The sequence below is a fragment of the Colobus angolensis genome, unplaced genomic scaffold (genome assembly GCF_000951035.1).
Source record: "Colobus angolensis palliatus isolate OR3802 unplaced genomic scaffold, Cang.pa_1.0 Scaffold547, whole genome shotgun sequence".
NCBI lineage: Eukaryota > Metazoa > Chordata > Mammalia > Primates > Cercopithecidae > Colobus > Colobus angolensis.
Window position 1 is genome coordinate 566,078 of NW_012119010.1, and position 7,009 is coordinate 573,086.

The 7,009-nt window shown below is 38.1% G+C and overlaps 1 long non-coding RNA gene across 1 annotated transcript; it reads right to left on the bottom strand.

The window, feature by feature from the left end:
• Positions 1-2,630: 2,630 nt before the first annotated feature.
• Positions 2,631-5,003, bottom strand: LOC105525620. The gene is made up of 2 exons (XR_001003955.1): positions 4,802-5,003; positions 2,631-3,265 (listed from the first exon to the last, which is right to left on the bottom strand). It is a non-coding gene; the product is annotated as an uncharacterized LOC105525620 (long non-coding RNA).
• Between the last annotated feature and the right edge of the window lie 2,006 nt (positions 5,004-7,009).

The following is a 7,009-nucleotide window of genomic DNA, read 5'->3' on the forward strand; positions in this document are numbered from 1 at the left end:
TGATGCCAGAGCACAGAGATCAGTATTCATAGCATCAAAGAGTCTCCTTTTGTACACACAGCACATACCACCCAGTACATGGCACGCAAAGGGCAAAAAGCTGCCTCGTGACTCAGCAACCTGATCTCCGTGGACTGAGTCATAGATAGCTAGAGCCTGTAATTTGCTAAAAAGAAACTTTAGCTCCATTTCTTGTGTGTTTGGGCAAGATGTATATTTAGATATGGGAAATATTTGTGTGTGTGTGGTAAAAAACAAATAGTACAACACTGTAATAGCAAGTTTAAAGAAAGGGAAAGAGATACTTTCTCTTTTAGAAGTAAAATTTTGAAGATGACCTCATGCTTGTTTTGGCTTATGTCTTCTCAGCCTTTCCTAGGATGTCTAGAGCTGTTCTGAGGCTTATGCCCTGAGCTTCCCAAGTGTACCCAGCATGTAGAGTATTCTTGCAGGAGCATTTTCTAACTCACCTGAGCATGGGACAGGGTGCCTGGGCTCCCTTTAGGCCACCATTATTGAAGCCATGTGTTGAAGAGGTCTTTTTTAAGCATCAGATATGTAGTGCGTTAGAGCTCTCCTGGGACAATTCTGACTGTACCAGAGAAATCAGAAAATGAGGGTTAGAGAGAGATTGATATGTGGATGGAGAACCTTCTTTGCAGGTCACAGGGAGAACCCCAAAGACAAGAACAATTAGCAGATGGCCTTTGCTGGGTCTAAGTAGGAGAGGGGAGAGGGGATGCTTCCATTGCTAAGGTGCATTGCATTGTGCCAACAGCTTTCAGCAGCTGGAAAATTTCCGTGGCTTCAGAGAGACATAATGTGTCTTTTGTGGTTATGATAAAAAGCATTTCCCCCCATCTAGTGAGTGATGCTTGGTTATTTACAACGTATTATGAAGCTGCATATCACAATTTATAGGAATATAAAAAGTTGCTATTCAGTGTATTATTGGTCTAAGTCCTAAATTAATACAAAGTTCACAAAGAAAAAAATAATCTCACAAGGAAAAAATTCTCTTTTCACTATTGAACCAAGATAGTATATTTAGACCTGTGACCTTCATCATTATTTATGTACAGTCTGGGGCAGACTTCTATGTTATACAAAATATTGACAGGAATAAAAAATAGACAATGATTTCAAATAAAATGTATTTTTCTTCACCAAATGAATTTTAGGGATGATCACATCCAACTCTAGCTACCCTACATACACACAAACACATACAATTGGCATGACAGGAGCTTGGCGCAGAGCATTTGAGTTTTTCCTCCACTGTATGATACTTTGGTGGCTCCTCTAGTTAAAACTTGATTGACTCCTGTTTTGTAAGTGTTTGATTTTCTTTTGCTGTTATGGCTGCTGTAACATAAATGCATCCAATCTATCCGTTTGCTCAAAAACCCTTTATTAGGAATCTATTATTCGCTCAAGGTCCAGGTAAGCAGATAAGCAGTTGAGTATTAATTCTGCATAAAGTGGAAATTGCTACTGTGACACACTCTTAGGCACTGTGCATCTCATCCTTCAAATGCCTAACAAAAAAAAAATGCTCCAAAAATAGTAAATTACAGTTTACTCTTGTTCTTTTGTGATGCTATAAATAACATCTTAAGGGATAACCCAAGCACAATACAAAACTTTTAAACTGTGACCTTTTGATGTGGACTGCTACTCCACAGAGTATACTTTTTAAAAGCACAGATTTTGGATCTGCACAGCTGCATGCAAAGATTTACTTTTCAGTGGTTTTCTCCCTTGGCTTAAAAAAAGTTCCCCCTCTTCCAGGACATCCTCCTTTATCTCCTGTGGCTCCATTATCTCCTGTGAGAGCATATTGCTATGATTCCTTTATTGCTCATTGAGTGTATATGAATGCGACATCCTTAGTATTACTGCAAACGGGCATTAACTCTTGCACTGATGGCTCAGCTTCCCCATGTGTGTGAGTGTTCTCTGCCAACCGAGTTGAATGCCCTTTCAGGACAGATAATACTAACCCCAGCTGCCATCACACTGCTCTGGGACAGAGCAATGGGAGCCAGGCATCATGGTGGAGTCCTCCACATGCACATGTCTCTCATGCACCCCTCATACCGGCCCTGGGGAGGATCGAGGGGTAGCTGGTACTGAAGGCGGCCGTGCAGCCTGCAACAATTTGCTTCAGGAAAGTGTTTGAATTGAACAATCTGTTCTTTCTTTTTAAAGGGCAGTTTTCAGAACATTTGGTTTATTTTTGGTTTGTCATGAAGACACAATGTATTTTCCTCGAAGAAATTCCTCTGTTTCTAATCAAAATCTGCTTCTTACTACCGGACTTGCCTGTCCATTCAAGACCCCACAACCATTGTTTTCAGCTAGGTTCCCCTGTGTTCCCACCAAGAAAACTAAATCATCACTTCTACATGGTTTTTCCTACTGACCGACACAGAACTAACACAACTGAATACACTGGATTGCCCCCAGCTGTTGAAAAAGGGATCGTCTCAAAAATGTTTTTGCTTTTACGTTGTATGCCCCACCCTCCTTCCCTCCCTCCCTCCCTCACTCCCTTCCTTCTTTCCTTCCTTCCTTCCTTTTGCTTTCTTTCTTTCTGTTTAGAAACAGAGACTAAAACAGAGGCTAGATCAATTCTTTCTTAACTGTTAAAAAGAGAAAGGCACCCTCAGGGAATGAGATTCAAGCAACAGCTTCACACTCCCGAATCTATTAGCACTCAGACACGCCATCAAAACTCCTCTTCAGAAGCTCTTTAGGGAGGCAGAAAAGGAGGGTGAAACAAAATAGGGGAGTTTTTCAAATGCCAGCATTTGAAAAGAAAAGTGAGAGTGAGAAAGAGAGCTGCTGGCAGAAGGCATGTGTGTGTGTATGTGTTGTGCATGTGCATGTGTGTACCTGTGTGTGCTTGTGTGCTTGCTGGGAGTTTGGGGGAATGGGGCTGAGAGTAGGAAAACACAGTAACATAAATCAGGCTTGTGCTGAGCTCCCTGCTTTTTTATTGGTTTGTTCCCTGTGGTGCTTTCACTAAAACTGCTTCCTCTTTCACTGCGCTCATTTTGTTCCCAGTCCAGGAGGTCTTAGGATATTGGGAAGATGCCAAACATCTGGGGTTTGTGAGGAAGAGGGAGGAATCTCCATGCTTGACTAACTTAATCTTCATGTGTCCGAGGGGAGGCTCAGCATCATGCGACCCGAGGGGTCTGTAGTCTGTCTGCTTGGCAGACACCTGCTGAGTGCTATAGAATCATGCAGGATGCTCCAGCTGTGTAATCAAGAGATAGGTAAGAGGCAGCCAAATTTATAACATTTGCACAACAACTAGGGTTACAATAATTATGCCATAACCAAGTATGTAATTTTTTTGAGACAGGGCAACTCTACTATTTTAATCTTTCATATATAATTACCCTATGCATTATTATTAAATCTCTCACTTTCAGAGCGTTTACCCTGTGCCAGGCCCTGAGATGAGTACTTTACATATATTAGCTCTTCTAATCCTCACAATAATTCAATAGGTAATTAATATGTTGTCATTTATTTTATGTGAATAAGAAAATGGATTCATAGTAGCTATGTTGTTTACTCAGTATTGCCTAACGAGAAAATGGTATTCCTAATAGTTAATCTGCATTTTTCTGATTTAAGACTCCTGGATAAAGATTATTTTTGACATTTCAATTGATTATTGCAAATGTTAATGCAAATAATGTAACCAATAATGAAGCACTGGGATCTCCTGTTTCTGTTCCCTGATGAAATGAATAGAACCAATTAAAATACTGGTTTTAATTTTCTACACTTTCTTTCTTTTCCTATGTGTTCTCTTCAGTAGTCAAAAAAAGAGTTTCTTATCAAAGACAAATTTTTAAATCAATAAATTTAAGACTCCATACTTGCTACAAATAGGTAGGAAAAAGTTAGGCATTAGGTTACAATTTATTAACCATGGCTGTGAAAATGTTGCTTGGGCCAAGCACATTTCTTTCTTCTAAATTCTAAGAGGTTGAGCATAATTTCTATGAATTACTTAGTATTTTTATGTATGTCACTCAGTTATCTATTTCTATGTAAGAAACTGCTCCAAAACTGAATAGCTTAAAACAATACTGTTTTATTTTATCTCACAGGTTATGTGGGTCAAGAATTCAGAAATAGCTCAGCTGAATGGCTCAAGTAATATCAACTGTAATCATCGAGTTTTTAGCTGATGTTTGGGATGGTTGAGAGAAGCGCTGTCCAATGATGCAAACATATATATATAGAGAGAAAGAGTAATTTTAAATTTTCTAATAGCCAAATATAAAAATTGTAAGTGAAATTATTTTAGTAGCCTATTTTGTTTAATACAATATATCTAAAATATTATTTAAACATAATATAAAATTCTTAATGAGATTTTAAAACATATTTTTAGAAATCTAATATGTGGCCGGGCACGGTGGCTCACACCTGTAATCCCAGCACTTTGGGAGACCGAGGCGGGCGGATCACTTGAGGTCCGGAGTTCAAGACCAGCCTGACCAACACGGAGAAACCCCGTCTCTACTAAAAATACAAAATTGGCCGGGTGTGGTGGCACATGCCTGTAATCCCAGCTACTTGGGAGGTTGAGGCAGGAGAATCACTTGAACCTGGAAGGTGGAGGTTGTAGTGAGCTGAGATGGGGCCATTGCACTCCAACCTGGGCAACAAGAGCAAAACTCCATTTCAAAGAAAGAAAAAAAAAAGAAAAATAAAAAAAAGAAATCCAGTATCTATTTTACTCTTATAGCACATCTCAATTTAAACTACCCACATTTTGAGTGCTCTGTAGTCACATGTGGCCAAAGGCTATTGGATAGCACAAGTTGCTGAGGCTCCAAGATATCCTCACTCTCATGCTTGCCACCCTGCTGGAGCTGGCTGGAAGGTTGGGCTCAACTAAGCCCCTGTCCTCTTCCAAGTATTTTTAGTTTCTATGTGGTCTCTCACATAGGAATAGTCAGCTTTCTTCTAAGACAGTTCAGGGCTCCAAGCGACCGAGCTGAAAGCTGCCAATCCTTTTAAAGAGTAAGTCCTGAACTGGTATGGCATCATTTCCTCTGTAATATCTTCAACAAAACAGTCACAGTTCAGCCTAGATTCAAGGGGATGAAAAACTGATCCGTTCCTCAATGGAAGGATGGTCAAAGATGTGTTGCTATCTTTAAAATGCCAGAAAAACATATTAGTTTATGTCAAAATAGGATACAGGCTGAATATCCCTTATCCTAAATGCTTGGGACCAGAAGTGTTTCAGATTTCAGGTGTTTTTTCAGATTTTGAAATATTTGCATTATACTTACCAGTTAAGCATCCTTAATCTGAAAATCCAAAATCTGACCTGTTTCATTGAGCATTTACTTTGAGTATCGAGTACACACTGAAAATATTATGGATTTTGGATCATTTAGGATTTCAGATTTTCAAATGAGAGCTGCTCAACCTGTACAATAAAGTTGCACATTTTAAAGTCCATTTATATAGATTATGAACTACTGAGATACAGTATATAATGAAAGTGAAAGTAATCAGGAATGGGAAACCAAACATCGCATGTTTTCACTCATGAGTGGGAGCTAAGCTATGAGGATGCAAAGGCATATGAATAATACAAGACTGGGGGAAAGGGTGGGAGGTGGGTGAGGGATAAAAGACTACACACTGGGTACAGTGTACACTACTCGGGTGATGGGTGCACCAAAATCTCAGTAATCACCTCTAAAAAATTTACTCACGTATTCAAATACCACCTCTTCCCCAAAAGCCTGTGGAAATAGTTTCTTTTTTTTAAAAAAAAAAAGAAAACCAGTATACATTGCACATAGGAAAACTAAATGTTTTTTGTAAAACTGTTAAAAAAAGAAAGTGAAACAATATGTGTAAATTTGGCAGATGCTGGAATATTCTAGTAATACATGAATCATTTATGGATGATAAATATATGTGCATTTATAACCTAAACATCTATAATTGATATAGTTTATTTTATATTAGATACTTAGTGAACAACACAACATCTAATACCAAATTATTAACATTGTTCTCACAATAAAATTTTAAAAAATTATTTTTCTGCCATGTTTCCTAATGCTACCAATATATAATGGTGAAAATTTCCTATTTTATTCTATTTGGGCTTTTTTAAGAAACTGTTTTGCAATGGAGTTCCTGCCAGTGACTTTAAACCTTGTTTGGATAACTATTTAGCAAACTGGAGACTTCTACCTGTTTGCAAATAATCTGCTTGAAATATCAAAGAGGAGACCACAGCAATTGTGAAACTAACAGAATCTTAGGGACTTGTTTTTAATATTTTTCCCCAGATATTTGGATAGGTCAGATGAAAATCTCACATATTGAAATCACTTATTTATAAGTGCTAACTACACAAAATGAAATCAAAGCACAGTGAATAAGGAATTCAAGGAACTCTTGTCCTGAGGTAGTAATATCTTGAGATTCTGAAATATATTATTTCTGTCACTAAGCTAGAGAATGGTAATTGAGCTAAACTAATTTAACATTGCTGTGGAAAGTCTCTGACTGTTCTCTTAAAGGCTGTGGTCTTTGTGACTAGTCACAGGTTTCACTTAAACTCACTGTTTTTGACAATAACCAGTCTCTTATTTTTGGACTTGTCCACATTGTGCCAAGTGGAGCTGAGATCAGAGAGTTTATCAGTTGGAGTAGATATCCATAATGGACCACCACTAACAAACACAATTATGTTAACTGGAATTTAATTCCCAGCCGTAACAGTCAGGAAGAATTTACCAAATCTATCAATCTTCAAATTCGATGTTGTGCCTGAAATATGTGGTAATTAAAAATGTGATCACTGAGACTAGAAAGAAGACACTATGTTTTCACTGAAGGTCTTAACTGATTCATGCAGAAGATGCTTGTTAGTTTATTCTGCATGATTTTGTAATTTCAATTCTACGTGGAACTGCAGAGTCTTATGTACTAGTATTGATGTGAG